Source organism: Chiloscyllium punctatum, chromosome 5 (assembly GCF_047496795.1).
Source record: "Chiloscyllium punctatum isolate Juve2018m chromosome 5, sChiPun1.3, whole genome shotgun sequence".
Lineage (NCBI taxonomy): Eukaryota > Metazoa > Chordata > Chondrichthyes > Orectolobiformes > Hemiscylliidae > Chiloscyllium > Chiloscyllium punctatum.
Window position 1 is genome coordinate 109,910,591 of NC_092743.1, and position 17,936 is coordinate 109,928,526.

The window sequence follows — 17,936 nt, forward strand, 5'->3', positions numbered from 1 at the left end:
GCAGTCCTCACTTTCTCGTAGGAAATGCTACCAGTTGCTGGAACACAAGTAGAAAGTTACTGGGTTTCAATAACAGCTGGATTTGTCAGGCATACATTTATACTGCTTCATAGGTTAAAGGAGTTGCTTGTACCACAAGAGTTCAGAATAGAAAATCAATGTTCACTCAGTGTAAGAAGAGGAAAGCAATACAAGATTCCTTTGAAAATGTGACATTCTTAAACTAATATTCAGCTTTAGGATGGAGGTTTGGGACTAGGAAGAGGAATTCAGGCAGCAAGACTTATCTTCTCTCCCCTCGAGTTTTATTCCATTGATACTGGCCAGTCTTCTTGGCTCATACAATGCATTAGTGTCTGCCTGGTTTTCCTTACTATCATCCATTCTTACCTAGTGTTATAATTAGAATGCAAGACATATGTGAAATATTTTCAAGGTTATCTGATTGAGGAATGTTAATGCTTAGTATTCTCTTCTAAGCTAGTCTCAACTGCAGCCACAAGTGAGATCTCCAATTTGCCATCAACTTTATCAGTGACATTGTTGACTCATCTAAGGTCAAAGCAGACCCTCTAAAAAACTGCAGGTCTCAAGAATTTCCAACCACACAACACAGTCAATGAACTCCAATATTTTGAGTTGTTTTACCATTCCTGTTAAAGGGCTTTTGCCTGAAAAGTCGATTTTCCTGCTCCTTGGATGATGCCTGACCTGCTGTGCTTTTCCAGCGCCACTCTAACCTTGTCACTAAACACGTTACAAATAGTCATTTGGTATTTCAGAACTTAAGTTTTCTTGAACAGACTCATTTTGACAAAGCTTTTCATCTTGTACTTGTCAGGACAATTTAATCCTACTCCTTGGATGCTGCCTGACCTGCTGTGCTTTTCGAACACCACTCTAATCTAGACCCAGAATAATTTATAAGAATAACAATTTACAAAAAAAATACATTCTCATGCTGTATGAAAAGCTTCAACAAATATCTTTTTAGCAGTACTTTTACTGTTTCATTTCAATACCTACAAGCCACTGGTGAGACCGAACAGGAGGGTATATTGATGAAAATGTCATCAACCTGACTATGCTTAGTTGTTTGTGAATTTACGTAAAACTCTGTTATCTCACTGTTTAGATTAGAATCAATCTAAACATCATGACATAGACAGAGAACACAGGGGGCCAACACTTCAACATATTGTCTAGCTATCACTATTGTTAACAGCTAACCCGAGAATGCAACTTTAAAAAAAAGGTTTTGTGATTTACACATGAAAGAAGTGAAACTATCACTGTATTCTGACAGATGAAAGGCTTAACAGACAATCAATTTTTCAATGTATAATTTCAGTTACATCACACTGTAAATTTTTGCTATAAATTCTGTGTTACGATCGAGCCCTCCACAATCACCTGATGAAGGAGCGTCGCTCCGAAAGCTAGTGTGCTTCCAATTAAACCTGCAGGACTATAACCTGGTGTTGTGTGATTTTTAATTTTGTACACCCCAGTCCAACACCGGCATCTCCAAATCATAGTTGTTTGTAGATATCTTTAGATAATGGTCTGATTCCTTTGGAGTTCCTAATAGGTAGAGGTTTATGTACTTGGCCTCAGAGTCTCTTGCACATGGTCTAAGCAGGTGTCACAGAAAATGAGGCAGATCAGGCAGTTGGCTTCAACTACTGACATGACATATAGGATCTGGTACATGCTGTCCTGATGTGTCTGATGTGTCTGCCTGGATCTACACCAAGACATCACTTGGTTGGTGGTGAGAATGTCACCACCGGTGAGATCCTTCATGTACGCCCGGTCGGTCTGTGCCATCACACACTGCCCTTAAAGCAGATGTTGACAATGTCACACATCTCCTGCTGGAATGTGTCTTTGCAAAGATAGTCTGGAGAAAGATGCAATGGTTTTATTGAGGTTCGTCCCCAAGAAGCTCCGTGATGCAGGTCAGTATGCTCTATGAACTGTCCCCAGGATGCCCACTGAGACAAACATTAACTGTGCCTGGAGGACCATCAGTATGGTGAAAGACACTCTTTTGTCTACCCAAAACTTGTTAGTCTTCCAGAACAAGGAATTGATCCCAACCAAGTGTTGCAGACTGGCACATTCCAAGATCCAGGACTATGTGCTGAGGGATGTGCTAAAACTTGGGGCAGCTGCCACTAAGGCACTGTGGGGAAACACCACTGTTTGAGGTCTTCTTGCTGATGGTAAATGGGGGTCTGTTCAATTGTTGTACCCTCCCAGTGTCTCAAACATATGTAAATATTAGTATTGTATGTGTAAGAGAGGTCTATGATTTTTTGGATAGAGTCAAAGTCTAATGTTTTGTTTGTATACTTGATATGCAACTGTGCAGAAATGAACTGCATTTGTGACTGTAGATAAACAAAGGTTTTTTTATGAATAAAGTAAAATCTGGGACCAGAACTGACCTGACCAATTTTGAATCCTTTTGTTCATCATCATTCTTACTTCACATCCTTCTCCACTAAATTAGTGTTCTCCCACCCCTCCATGAGAAACAAAGAAACCATTATGCACATTAGCCAAACCATTTTAGTGCTTTTCCTTCTGACTCAGATAGCCAATAGTAACTTTGGAATGAAAGACTTGTGAAGGTAGGCAAACTATATAGAGTTTATAGCTAATTGCTGAATGCTAAACTGCATCATCAGCCATATCAGATGATGTTAAAGTGGGGCCCAGTAGAATGGTTCTATAGAGTCTTGCTATACCATGTGAATATTATTTATGTAAAGAGTTAATAAATGTTCATTTGTACTTTAAGTTTGGTTTTGTCAGGAGTATCTGGAACCTAGCCATAATATTTGTATAGCATTGATAGTAGAGTCTGACGAAACAGGGTTCACATAAGCCAGCTTCTGTTACCTTCTATTGAGTATTAGCGATATGGTGGACCAAGAGTAAAATTCCTGGTTTAAGAGCACTGGATATGTGGCTTCAGCAGCAGTTCTATTTTGTCATAGATAATAGAACACAATAGTATATATTATCTTAAATACTTGGTGAACCAAAAGGCAAAACATGTCTCCAGTATATCCTGGCTTCAGTTCCAATAATTTCAAAGGTTCGAAGCCATATTGCACAGAATTGTCTGATATGTTTCACATTGATTTCCTGCTCCAATGACATTACAGTGCCCTGAGAGCCAGGTTTTTAAATCTCTCATTATCACAATATTCCCTTTCAGTTTGTCTATTACAAGGAATGAAATAATTGGTAGTAGTCTCACTGGCCTGTTAAATTGCTGTGGACTACATTTCTTCAGGATATTTGACATAGTTCCTCATGCAGTTCAGCTCATATCCTGTGTCTTAGTGCAGTAAAAAATGCAGCAATCATGATAGATCCCTCAAAATTCTGCACATGTGCCACAATGTTTTCAGTCAATGACTTTGAGGTCCAGAAAGCTCTTTGGGATGATGGCTTCCTGTCACCACTACGCCTTTGTAAAATATTTGTTGCTAGCCTGTGCCAATGCAAATACATTTATTTTGACTCAAAGTGTGTCCACCAGAACTGGGGGCTAAGTGCAGACGCTTTCATCGTGTGTGCGCCAGAACCAGCAGCTAGGTGTAGAGATTTTCATAGGAATGTTCGAAAAAGTTGGCTGGCTGAACACTTGTAAGGACTGTAACAAACACTACATTGGACAAACAGGCAGAAAACTAGACACCAGGATACTTGAACATCAACTTGTCACAAAACAACATGACCCTCTCTCACCAATATCCTTACATATAGATGAGGAAGGACACCACTTCGACTGGGACAACACATCCATCCTAGAACAAACCAAACTGAGACACACAGGAGAATTATTAGAACAACAAACGCATTGACTTGGACCTGATTGACCACCCCCTGAGAAAAAGAACAGGAACTGAGATCACCAAAGGCAATAACATCACCACACGAAATGATGTCACCAACCCAAAGAAACCCCAACATATAAATAGAAAGCAGGAATAATCAGCAATGCTTCATCCGGAGGCTCGTTAAAAATGTTACCTAGTATGGTGACGAAACGTCTGAACATGAACCTTCCAGCTCAGCGAGCAAATCTACATCCAGAACCTCAATCTGAGCTACAAATCTTCTCAAACCTCACTCTGACTTCTTGCATTTTATTCTATATTTATCTGCAACTTTTCAGCTCAAGAAGTGCATATCTAGGTTTTACTTACCATTTATTTACTAGGGGCAGGTGAGTAAGTGAAACTGAGGAAACAGTAAAATCATCCATGATCTTACTGAATGGCAGAGCAGACTCAAAGGTTTGAATGGACTCCTCTTGCTCCAAGTTTATACATTAGTATGTTTATTCATTCCTACCGGATGGTATGGTTAGAATACAATAAGTATTCGAAAAACTTTCAAAAGGATATATTTGAATCGTAAAAATTCCTACAGTGTGGAAACAGGCCATTTGGCCCAACAAGTCCAAACCAACCGTCCAAAGAGCAATCCACCCAGACCCATTCCCCTACCATATTATTCTACATTTACCCCTGACTAATGCACCTAACTTACACATCCCCGAACACTATGGACGATTTAGCATGGCCAACTCACCTAACCGGCACATCTTTGGACTTGGAAGTAAACCCACACAGACACGGAGAGAATGTACAAACTCCACACAGACAGTTGCCCGAGGCTGGAATCAAATCCACGTCCCTGGTGCTGTGAGGCAGCAGTGCTAACCGCTGAGCCACCATGTCACCCCTCCACTGAGTCACTGTTGGTTGAAAGAACAGTCATGATAGGGGCAAAATAAAGAAATATTATTTTAGGTGGAGGCTTAAAGGATTGTTAGGATGTAGTGTTGAGTTGAAGGCTATGAAACCAAATCACTATGGACTAAATTGCATTTTGTGAGACTGCGAGTATAGGTAATATTCCAGGCTCCTAAGATTTATTCATTTGAGTTTTAAGGGTTACAGGGTTAGGCCCAAGTTGCAAACTTTGGTTAGAGGGAGAGTTAGGATATGCCTTTTTTGATTAGTTTTAAAGGGTTCATCCAAGTCTCTGATGCAGTAATTAGGTTTACAACTTAGGGAAGGATATTCAGGTAACACGGAGGTATCTTCTCTTGCGTTTATATGCTCATTTTTTTGTGGTATGTCACTTTTCTCAGCTCATACGCTTTAATGGTGACTGCCTAGGTTTTCTTTCTGCCATTTTCCATTTATAGCACGTGTTTTAGGAGAATGTTGTGGGCATAGCCTAATAAGGGAATGAATTTTAGTTGAAAGAGCAATTTCATGAGCAAGACCCAAAGAATACATGGATTTAGAGTGGAGGTTATCAAACAGTTGTAGGCAGCACTATGGTTACCAGGGTGGAACAGTTTTATAGTCAAGTAGCTGACTCCATCAAAGGTTAGGCCAGAATGTTCAGGCGGAAAGATGAAAAATTCTCCTTCTCGTTTGGATGTTTCCTGTTGAGCTGGCCTGCTCAGGAGCCTGTGAATTCTCACCTTAACCTGTTGTTGTTAGAGGTTACATTGTGTTTTTCATCCAGTTGAGTGGTGACGCGTATTGCACTGGTGTCTGCCTTGAAATTTTTATTTGCCTTCAGCTATTACAGTCAGAGAGTGAGGAAGGGTATTTTAGCAATGAGCAATCTTTCCCTTTTGTGGTCACTCTCTATTTCTTGTTTATTTCATTGATGTTGGTGTCTGTCCCTCTGAATCAGCGGCTTTGCTTTGATGACTGCTCATTTCTTTTCTTGCCATCATTGATCCCCAGCTGGGGTTTATCATTGAAGGCACATACTTAATATTTTAAGGAGAATATATCTAGCTGTAAAAGCAATTGTGCCTAGGCTGTTCACAGGACAACAATCTTGCTTGTACAGTACTATAAGTTGTTCCATTTCCATTGTTGGCATTTATGGACTTCTGGGACTGATGGTTCATGTAGATAGTAAGTTCACATCTTGCTGATCAGCTTTCAATAATTTCTGACTCTTCTTTTTCAGAGAGATTTTGGATGGATTACACTTTCTCACAGTGATAACAACATAGCTACTACTAAATGCTTTGGTTTATTTGGTATTTATTGAACTGTAAGATGGATGCTGCAGTGTGTGCCTCAGAGTCGATGTCACATACCATGGTAAACCAGAGGTAATTTCTTGCAGTACTGCATTGCAAACCCAAACATTCCTTTTTTTCTTAACAGACAAAAAAAATTTGCATGCAAATTATTTACTCTGTGAGTTACACAAAATATTTTCTATACACACAACTGTTCACATAGTCAAAGAATCATAGAGATATCCAACACGGAAACAAGACCCTTTGGTCCAACTCATCCATGCCAATCAGATATCGTAACCTAATCTAGTTCCATTTGCCAGCACTTGGCCCATATCCCTCTTAACCTTTCCTATTCATATACCCATCCAGATTCCCTTTTAAATGCTGAATTTGTACCAGCTTCCACCACTTCATCTGGCAGCTCATTCCATGCATGCACCACCCTCTGTGTGAAAATGTTGCCCCTTTGGTCCCTTTTATATCTTTGTCCTCTCACCCTAAACCTATGCCCTCTAGTTCTGGATTCCCACACACCAGAGATAAGAACTTGTCTATGTATCCTATCTATACCCCTCATGATTTTATAAACCTCTATAAAGTTACCCCTCACCTTCCGATGCTCCAGAGAAAACCCAATGCTCTGAGCAATAAAAGAAAGCATACCAAATGCCATAAATTAGGAGTTCATTATTCCCATCAATCTCTGCACATGCACTGCAATTTGTGCCGATTTCTTTACTGTACATTTATGAGTTGTAGCTAACTCTTTATTACTTCTCTGGACAGTGTCATTTCTGTGTCATTGTGTAGCTACTATAAGTTGTTCCATTTCCATTGTTGGCATTTATGGACTTCTGGGACTGATGGTTCATGTAGATAGTAAGTTCACATCTTGCTGATCAGCTTTCAATAATTTCTGACTCTTCTTTTTCAGAGAGATTTTGGATGGATTACACTTTCTCACAGTGATAACAACATAGCTACTACTAAATGCTTTGGTTTATTCATTAAATCTGTTGCAATTTTGTAGTTTTCCAATTGAAAGTGAAAGAATATTTCAGTTCTGCTTCAAATCACACATTCTTTCAACTTGCATGTTTGCAGCTGTTGTGTCTTACCCAGTATCTTCAGTGTGGTCTACTGCTTTGTTCCTTTTTTGTGGCTTTTAGCAACTTTCAACATTTTACTGGCTGTGATTGAATGCAGCTATACAACACTCACTCTCAGGTCCACTCTGACACCATGTTATAGTCTCACTTGTACTGTGTCTTTATTGAACTTGCTGTAAGATGGATACTTGTAGTGTGTGCCATATGAATGAACATACACATTAAGAACTGAAGGGGGCATTCACTGTCATTCAATAAGATCATGGCTGATCTGTTTGTGTTCCATAGTCTGTATTCTCATCGACTTCTGATAACCTTTGATCTACCTAACATTCACCTTACAAACATTCAGTGACATTGCCTCCACTGCCTTTTGAGGTGAAGAGTTCCAATTCTTTGAAAGAAAAGTCCTCTTATTTCTGTGTTAAAAGGACAACTTCTAATTTTAAAACTGTGTTTCTAGATCGGGACTCATCCATGAAGTAAACATTCTTTTCACATCTTTTGGCAAGACCATTCAGCATTGTCACCACGTGTTCTTCTTACTTTCAACAAAAGCAAATCTAGTCTATCCAATCTTTCCCCATACGACAACTAGTAAATCACCTCCAAATCATTTTCATCCTTAAGTAAGGAAACCAAACTGTACTTAATTTTTAAGATATGGTTTCAACATGCCTACATAACTGAAAGATAGCTGTCTCACCTTTATGTTCAATCCTGATCAAAATAAAGAATAACATTCTATTTACCTTAATCACTTGCTGTAACTGTATAGTAAATTGTTGTGACTCTTACACCGGAAATCCAGATCCCTCTATACTTAAGGTTTTTTCCTGCCAAAGGGAATAACTTCATATTTTTGCATATTATATTCCACCTGCCAGATTATTGCCCGCTTTCTTAACTTATCTATATTAGTTCTCATCCTTGCTGTGACGTCTTCACCATATACTTTCCTACCTATCTTAGTGTCATCCACTAATCTAGCCACCATGCTTCTGACCACCTCACCAAACTCGTTTTGATATTAAAATTGAAGGACCAACACAGACACCCATGGGACCTTACTTGTCATCGTTGAGCATCTGGAAAAGATCAATTTATGCAAACTCTCTGTTTCTCCTTAAAATAATTTAAATAAATCGATTATAAAAGAATTTCCCTTTCACAAAAACAATGCTTATATTTCCTGATTACCTTGAGGTTTTCTAAGTGACCATTATGTCCTTAATGATTCATACTAGCTACGAGCTAGTAAGGGTAGGAATATGAGGATGGAGCAGATGACTGCGTGGCTGAAGAGCTGGTGTATGGGAGAAGGATGCACATTTTTTGGATCATTGGAATCTCTTCTGGGGTAGAAGTGACCTGTACAAGAAGGATGGATTACACCTGAATTGGAAGGGGACTAATATACAGACAGGGAGATTTGCTAGGATTGCTCGGAGGATTTAAACTAACAAGGTGGGGTGGGGGTGGGATCCAGGGAGATACTGAGGAAAGAGGTCAATCTGAGAGTGGTACAGTTGAAGAAAGAAGCAAGTCAAACATCAGGGCAGGCAGGAACAAAGCAGAGAACAAGGAAGGACTGATAAATTAAACTGCATTTATTTCAATGCAAGAGGCCCGACATGGAAGGCAGATGAAGTCAGGGCATGGTTAGGAACGTGGGACTGGGATATCTTAGCAATTACAGAAACATGGCTCAGGGATGGACAGGTCTGGCAGATTAATGTTCCAGGATACAAATGCTACAGGAAGGATAGAAAGGGAGGCAAGAGAGGAGGGGGATGGTGTTCTTGATAAGGGATAGCATTACAGCTGTGCTGAGGGAGGATATTCCCGGAAAACATCCAGGGAGGTTATTTGCATGGAACTGAGAAATAAGAAAGGGATGATCATCTTATTGGAATTGTATTATAGATCCCTGAACAGTTAGCGGGAAATTGAGAAACAAATGTGTAAGTAGATTTCAGTTATCTGTAAGAATAATAGGGTGTTTATGGTAGGGGATTTTAACTTTCCAAACATAGACTGGGATTGCCATAGTGTTAAGGGTTTAGATGGAGAGAAATTTGTTAACAGTGTACAAGAAAATTTTCTGAGTCAGTATGTGGATGTACCCATTAGAGAAGGTGCAAAACTTGACCTATCCTTGGGAAATAAGGGAGGGAACGTGACTTGAGGTGTCAGTGGGGGAGCACTTTGAGGCCAGTGACCATAATTCTATTAGCTTTAAAATACTGATCGAAAAGGATAGACCAGATGTAACAGTTGAAGTTCTAAGTTGGAGGAAGGCTAATTTTGATGGTACTAAGCAAGAACTTTCAAAAGCTGATTGGGGGCAGATGTTCGCAGGTAAAGGGACAACTGGAAAATGGGAAGCCTTCAGAAATGAGATAACGAGAGTCCAGAAACAGTATATTCCTGTTAGGGGAGAAAGTGAGGACTGCAGATGCTGGAGATCAGAGCTGAAAATGTGTTGCTGGAAAAGCGCAGCAGGTCAGGCAGCATCCAAGGAGCAGGAGAATCGACGTTTCGGGCATGAGCCCGAGTTCCTGAAGAAGGGCTCATGCCTGAAACGTTGATTCTCCTGCTCCTTGGATGCTGCCTGACCTGCTGCGCTTTTCCAGCAACACATTTTCAGTTTATTCCTGTTAGGGTGAAAGGGAAGGCTGGTAGGTGTAGGGAATGCTAGATGACTAAAGAAATTGTGGGTTTGATTAAGAAAAAGAAGGAAACATATGTCAGGTATAGACAGGAGAAATCGAGTGAATCCTTAGAAGGCAGTAGGAGTATACTTAAAAGGGAAATCAAGGAGAGAAGTGGCAAGTGGAAGGGTCAGAGAGAAAGGTCCGGGGTTGAGGACAGAAGCTCTTTCAGTTGCTGGTGTTCAAAGGAAGCCAAGTTTACAGCCTTCAAAATGGCACTGCAAACTCTTGCCCATGCTCACAATTCTCTCCCGCTCTTAGAACACCAAACAGCTCTCAAAACCCCCAAATCCCATTCTCGTTCTGGTGTTTACAGTTTAAAAGTATTAAAATGGAATCACAGTAAGTAAATAATTACGAAGAACTGTTCTAAGTTCTGTTCCAATTACTAACTCCAGGAATATGATTTCATCAATTTTACCCAGTAAGACCCATCCTTATCAGGGATTAAACTGCACCAAAAGAATAGAGTTGAACTCATAGCTTATAGTGTTCATCTTTAAATAAATGGTTCTACACTAAAGCATTGGATAATCTACAACCCAGAACGGGAATCTAGAAGTGGTTGCTGCTTCAGACCTGAGGTTGATCTCATTGGATTTCCCATGAGAAGACTTAATTGAATAATGATTTTGTGGCAGGAATTTACATTAATCCTGAAAAGGATTCTGGAAATTCTAAGAGGTTACTGGAATAATGTCAAAATTATTTTAACTCTTTAAAGTATGCACTTAATTTCTGCATATTTGTCAGTTTTTTTTCCAAAGTCTGCAGTTAAACTCAATAGATGGAATAATAGATACAGAAGCAGACATATGACAATAATAGGACAATAATAAACATAAAATACTGTGATACTGGAAATCCGAAACAAAAAAAACCTGAAAATGCTGGAGAAACTCAGCAGGCCGGGCATCATTTGTGGAGAAGGAAAGAGTTAATGTTTTGAGTCAAATATGACTCTTCAGAACAACAAGTTAGATCCACACAATGCTCAAATTTCTTGAAATGAGTTAGAGACATTGTATCATTAGGAGTGGATGCTTACCACTGCAGGACACTCTCCCCAGAAGACTGCAATTTGTGTCACCAAACAACCAGGCATGTGTCTGGTGGCCATGTGGTTAGAGAGTGGGGATGAGATTTGAAAGGCCCTGGGTTCAAGTCCTAGGTAGACCCTTAGAGGTAGTCTGAAATAGGAAAGGGTAGCTTAATTAATTTAATTCGGGTTAGTGAACTTAGTGCTGAGTAAAATCAAGTTCAAACTCAATAACTGCAGGGAGTGCCACCAGATACTGCCGCGTTTTGCTTCCAAAAGGTTAAGACTTCTTTAATGGCACAGTGGTTAGCACTGCTGCCTCACAGCGCCAGAGACCTGGGTTCAATTCCCGCCTCAGGCAACTGACTGTGTGGAGTTTGCACATTCTCCCTATGTCTGCGTGGGTTTCCTCCCACAGTCCAAAGATGTGCAGGGTCAGGTGAATTGGCCATACTAAATTGCCTGTAGTGTTAGGTGAAGGGGTAAATGTAGGGGAATGGGTCTGGGGGTGTTGTGGGTCAGTGTGGACTTGTTGGGCTGAAGGGCCTGTTTCCACACTGTAAGTAATGTAATGTCATCTAATCTAATCTAAATCTAGTAGATTCTGACTTGCTGGTTAGCTCTACTGCCTCACAACACCTTGGAGCCAGGATCAATTCCAGCCTTAGGCGATTGTCTGTGTGGACTTTGCATGTTCTATCTGAGAGGGGGCAGCACGGTGGCACAGTGGTTAGCACTGCTGCCTCACAGCACCAGAGACCTGGGTTCAATTCCCGCCTCAGGCGACTGACTGTGTGGAGTTTGCACGTTCTCCCCGTGTCTGCGTGGGTTTCCTCCGGGTGCTCCGGTTTCCTCCCACAGTCCAAAGATGTGTAGGTCAGGTGAATTGGCCATGCTAAATTGCTCGTAGTGTTAGGTAAGGGGTAAATGTAGGGGTATGGGTGGGTTACGCTTCGGCGGGTCGGTGTGGACTTGTTGGGCCGAAGGGCCTGTTCCCACACTGTAATGTAATCTAATCTAAATCTAATCTAAACTATTAAATTGTTCAGATGAGTTGTCCTTGATTCCAACTGGCATGTTGGCTTTAGCTAGCACTGCAGCAATTTTCTACAGATCTACAATTGGCTCTCTATTGATCTATATCACGAGGAATCAGTTCCTTACAGACTCTACAAATACCTTCGCCCTGGCATTTCCCCATCCTTTGCCTCCATATCTTCTTTTTGATCCAATTCGTCTTCTCCTTCTTTCACTCCAATTTTCCACACCGTTCACCCATCACTTTCCATGTTCCACCTCCTTCAGCCTCAGTTCCTGCACCTGTTGCCTCCATGTCCTCCTTCATTTTCTATCCCCACCTCCTCCACATATACCCCACTGTTGCCCCCTCCTTCACCCCATCACCCCTTAATTCAACCTCCATTTACCCCCTCCTTTACCCCCTCTTCCACCTTTGTTCCCGTCATCTTTCTCCTCAACTCCTAACTCTCCTTCATGACAACCCTTTCCCCACATTGTTCTGGTTTTTGATAGAGTACAAACAAGTTCTGGCTATTGAGGGAGTGCAAAGAAGGTCTATCAAATTGATTCTTAGAATGGTGGGACTGATGTATTAGGTAAAACTGGATCAGTTAGAACTAGATTCATTTGCATTTAGGTGAATGAGAGGCAATTCTCACAGATACTTATAAACTAACAGGACCAAACAGGGTAGATCCAGAAAGGATGTTTTTGATGAACAGGAAGCCCAGAACTAGTGGTCACAGACTAAGTTAAGGGCCGTTTAGGACAAGATGAGAAAAAATTTCTTTACTCGGGTAGTTGTGAACCTGACTGCTCTCCAACAGGGAACTATTTAGGCTAAAACACTGAAGATTTTCAAGCAAATTCATTGGACTAAAGGGATCAAAGGATATGGTACTACTGAGTTGGATGAGCAGCCCTGATCATATGGCCAAGCAGGCTCAAAGGACCAAAAGGCCTACTCCTGCACCTATATTCTATGTTTCTATATTTGCTAGCCCCTTCAGCACCTTCACCTCCTTCCAACCCCTATTCCCCACCCTTGTTCCCCATTTCCCACTCCCTATCACTCTCACTTCTTGCTATCAATGTTGGAAAGGCAGAGAAAGCTTGTCTGTTCACAGATCTTATTTGGAGCAGCTGTATTGAGTGGATTAGTCCACACACACTGAAAAGGGAAAAGGATCACAAACATTTAAATGCGATCTTGTGTCTACCAACAATCAGTCCAAGTGGTCTTGCTGCCTCAGATCTTGTGACTTCAATATTTTATCTCACGAGATGCAAATTGGGAAACTCTGAATAAGAGGTTCAGCTTCTCTCAGGAATGCACCCTTTGGAAACACTACTCTTTGTGAGCACCATCAGATCAAAGACTCAGTTCCAGAGTTATTGTAAAAACAAATTGTTCAGTGAGGTAGTTTCACATCATTTTTTTCAAAACTATCAATTAAAAATAATAATTTTGAGGAACTGTGTGTGTTTCAAGAGACACAAAAAGGAAGCACTTTGTTCAGGTGGAATGTCACTTTAATTCACAGGTTATAGTCAAGTTTATTTTCAGTTGTCAGCTTGCCTTCATTTGGCTTAGTTTCCTGTAAAAGCAAAACAACGACATAGTATGTTACAGTAAATATTTACAAACATGCCTAAACTGCATTGATTTCTGTATCTTATATGGTTCTGTCCTACAAATAGGTCTTTGTACAGACAGGCTGGAGAAGACAGGTACCATGATTAAGTAGCAAAAAGATCCCATGGTAAGAACCAGAATACATGTTTACTCAGTCTTTCTTATGCTATTCTTAAGAAGTTAACCTTCCACTAGCCACAGGGCAGCCATTGGGAAAGCTCTGACCACTGAGCCAAGCAAAAATACCTCAAAGTCAAGCACTAAGTGGATACATAAGGGTAAACAGTTCAATTGTATATGTATTATTGAAGTGCTTTGTAAAGGCATTATTGCTGATAATGTCTATTTCAAGATTTTGGCTGAGAAGATACTGTGATCTTAATGCATCAGAAGAATGAGGTGTAATGTTGTGGGACATAATTCCAGAGCCTGAGAAATCCCTCATAGTGTAAAATGCCCAGATCTCATTCTTTCCTCCTCTTCCCTTCCAAGTATCTTGATATTAATGATAATGAAGATGAACCCCTTTCATTCTGACAGTTTGGGTTTGTTTCTGTTGGTATTAATAATTCCTGTATCTCAACTGGAGTTTAACATTCTGGATCTACCAAGCAACTGTGGGCTGAGTACCAGAATCGAGTCGCAGCCTGAACAGATGCAGAGTGAGCGCAGGCCGAGCTGCGAGCTGGGTCACGGTCAGAATGGGAGCAGAGAGAGCAAGGGCTGAGCTGGGGGCTGGGTCATGATTGGAGCCTGGTGCGTGAACAGATAGAGCGTGGGCCAAACTGGAAGCTGGGTCACAGCCAGAATGGGAGTAGAGAGAGTGTGGGTGAAGCTGGGAGCTGGGTCATGATTGGAATCTGGAGTGGGAACAGAGCAAATGCAGACTGAGCTGGGATCCGGGTCATGGTCAGAGTCTGGAGCGGGAGCAGAGCGAGTGCGGGTCGAGCTACGAACTGGGTCGTGATCGGAGTCTGGAGCAGGAGCAGAGTGAGTGAAGGTCAAGCTGTGGGCTAGATCATAGCTGGAGTCTGTAGCGGGGTATAGCAAGCACGGGCCGAGCTGGGACTGGGCCATGGTCGGAGTCTGGAGTGGGAGTAGAGCAAGTGTGGGCCAAGTTGAAAGACGACCCAATGAATAAGAACTACAACATGAGTTCTTTAAAAACACTGCATGTTCTCATTCTGGACTTTTAAACTATGTATTCCCATCCTCGGCATTTTTGTTTTGCTACTTCAGTTCTGGAACAACATTTAAAGTATCTGTATCTTAATACCCTGTATCTAAGATGCGTCATTACAAAATTTTCACTGCACTCATTTGCGTGCACTTGACAGTAAAGGCTATTCCTTTACTGATGGTTTGGTGACATGAGCTATGTCTTCATGAGAAGCAAGGAGGATGTAGCAAATTATAAACTTGAAGACATGCAGATGTTGGAGGTCTCCCTCCCAATTGATCAACAACACTTCTGGTGGTAGCATGACTCTCATTTTAAATGTGCAGTCTATATATGTCCAAATAAAGAGGGGGATCATGCCACACGTAGAGAATGGGCAACACCTGTGACCAAGCAACTTGCTTCTGCTTCTTCAAGGTGGTCTAAAATGCTGGGTTTAATTGACTTGCATGAGATGAATGCATCGGTTACTTCCAGCCTTCCTCTCATTGGGCAGTGGCAACTCCCTGTATACTGGAGATTCATATAGTTACTGCTGCCTAAAGCAAATAGCCAAAGCAATTGTATGGAGTGGTGCAAGCAAACCAGGCAGTCACTGAGTTGCTGATTCACCATGATGGTCACAAGCATCTCCATGGAGGAAACCATGAACTCACACACCTGGGACATGTCAAAATGCATGCTTTGGATGGACTCCTCCATCATTCATACATGACTGCTGTTTTCACATTTTATGTTGCAATTCCAGCAGATTCAGAGTGACTAGCACCAGAGGCCCATCATCAGCAAACATGGCATGGGCCTGGCCTCCAACTATCAGGACCATCAGATGTCATAACTTCAATGAGCTGCTTTTGTATCTCTTGAGGCACTCATGAGCCTGTATTCCTGAAATGAATTGTGATTCCATGTCCACCAAGGTGAATGAATTTATATAGGTGGATGATGTGACATTGCGCACAATGAGACTTGGATTCCCTTCTATTCACAGGTGGACCTCAGGGTCCCAGTCAATGCATTAAATAGGTGAACCAATTCATGTCTGTTCACCTGGGAGCTTAACAATTTGGGGTATCACATCTGGAACCATATAAATGCAGGGAAACACTCCAGGAGACTGGTCATAACAATAACAATGAATTCAATGCCTCTTGTTTAAGTTCAGAATAGTTTTTAGCTTCTTAACTATGCTTTCATGATTTAACCCCTCTGTTTTCATCTCAGGGAGATGAAACTGCTTCTGTATAAGCAGTTCACTTATCTGATGACTCTGATCAGTTAAGCAGGTCCTTAGGGCATTACTAAGGTTATTCCGATGTTCAGCAGGTTCACAACACATTTTAAAGACAATTTTTAGGGTGATGGGATTTCCATTCCCAATAGTTGAAGAATCAATGGCAAATGTATTGCAGCTGACACTGGCTGCCCTACAGTCATTTATAGCTAGAGATCGGATTTCCATCTCTCATTCTGGAGGAAGTCCCACTTTAGTGAGCTGCCAGATATTCTGATTGGCCAGTAGCCAGAAGCTGTAGTGGACAAGAATGCAACCGTGACTAGGACTGCATGTAATTCTCAGAGGCTAAGTCCTAAATTCCAAGACCAAGTAAATGTTAGTGTCCCAGAGCAGGAAGGAAGCATGAGGGATAATTGAGTGAGGTGAAAATGTAGAAAGTAAAGGGAGAGCTGAGGAGGGAAGGAAGCATCCTGAAGGTTGAGTGGCATATTTTGGAGGATGTTAGAAGGTACCCAATGTTGAAAGGAGAATTTTGAAGGTGATGCTTCGTTCCCGTCCCTGGTCTTGAGCAGAATTACCTTCTGTCATTCTTCCCCCACCCTGAACTCCTTAAAATTGAGCCTGAGTGGAGAATGGTTTTTCAATTGTCATTATTTAGCCACTAATGGACCTCAGGTGGCACACAGATGGGCCAGCCAGGCCTCATTTGTCCCACCGTACAACAGTGGAGCAGTCAGGTTTGGTGGGAAGCTCACAGGAAGACCATCCAAGGAATTTTACAATTTGGACATTCTGCAGGTGGAGCAAAGTTCTGCCCAAAATGGGCTTGTGCTTTTCCACCCTCCAATTGCATGCAACTTTTGTAAAACGTCTTTCCAGCACAGTGACTGCTCCTTCATTTTAAAGTTTAATTCATGTTCAAGAATGTTTCCTTCCATAGGATGTCATCACCTTTCCCGTTCCTCATCGAAGGATTCTTCTCTTGATCATATTTAGCTTTGAGTCCTGTTGCGAGCTGCTTTGCTATGAGCTATTCACATTTTTCCCGTGTTTTAATGTAGACAGTTTTAGTTCATCTCTTATTGTTATTAACATTTTCTCCTCAGCTTTATACTCCAATGTCCAATGCATTTGCAAGAGTAATTAGGAAGGCCTAACTTGGTTTCCTTACTTAAAGAGGATGGTACTTGTTTTGGAAGCAGCTCAGGATATGTTCATTTAGCTGATGCCTCAAATAAAGGTTTATCTTATGATGGTGGACTGAATGGAACTCATTGGGAGCTAAAAGAATCAAAAGTGATGTTATTGACACATTCAAGATTCCTAGGGGGCTTAAGAGGGTAGATACTCAGACGATGTTTCACTTCAAAAGAGAATCTAGAACTCTGTAGTTTCACATCTAAGATGGAGCTGAGGAGGAATTTCTTGTCTCAGAGTTGTTAGTCTTTACAATTATCTTCCTAGGAGTGCAATTGAAGCTGTGTTATTGAATATATTCAAAACAGGATTTTAATCTACAAAGGAGTCAAAGTGAGGGGCAGGCAGCAAAGTCCAGTTAATGTCACAGTCAGAAAATTCGTGATCCTACTGAAGGGTGGAATGGGTTTTGCAGTTAAGCCCCTATTTAGTATGATCTTCAGTTGAGTATTTTTCATTTTAAAAAATACCTTCCAGATGAAGGCTCACAAACATTTGCTAATGGAAAATGTTTTCAGGACTATCCAGACAGAGCTGAGAAAACCAGGGCAAGAAAACTGCACAGAAGAGCAGGAAATGACAAGTACAATGTAGTCTTACATGAACTTCAGGAGAAGGCCAAAGAGTAGAAAAATAGGGCCCGACGGGGTGCAGAGTATTGTTGAGCAGTTGGGCAGAAAAATAAACAAGTCAGTAAGAGGATATATTGATTTGTT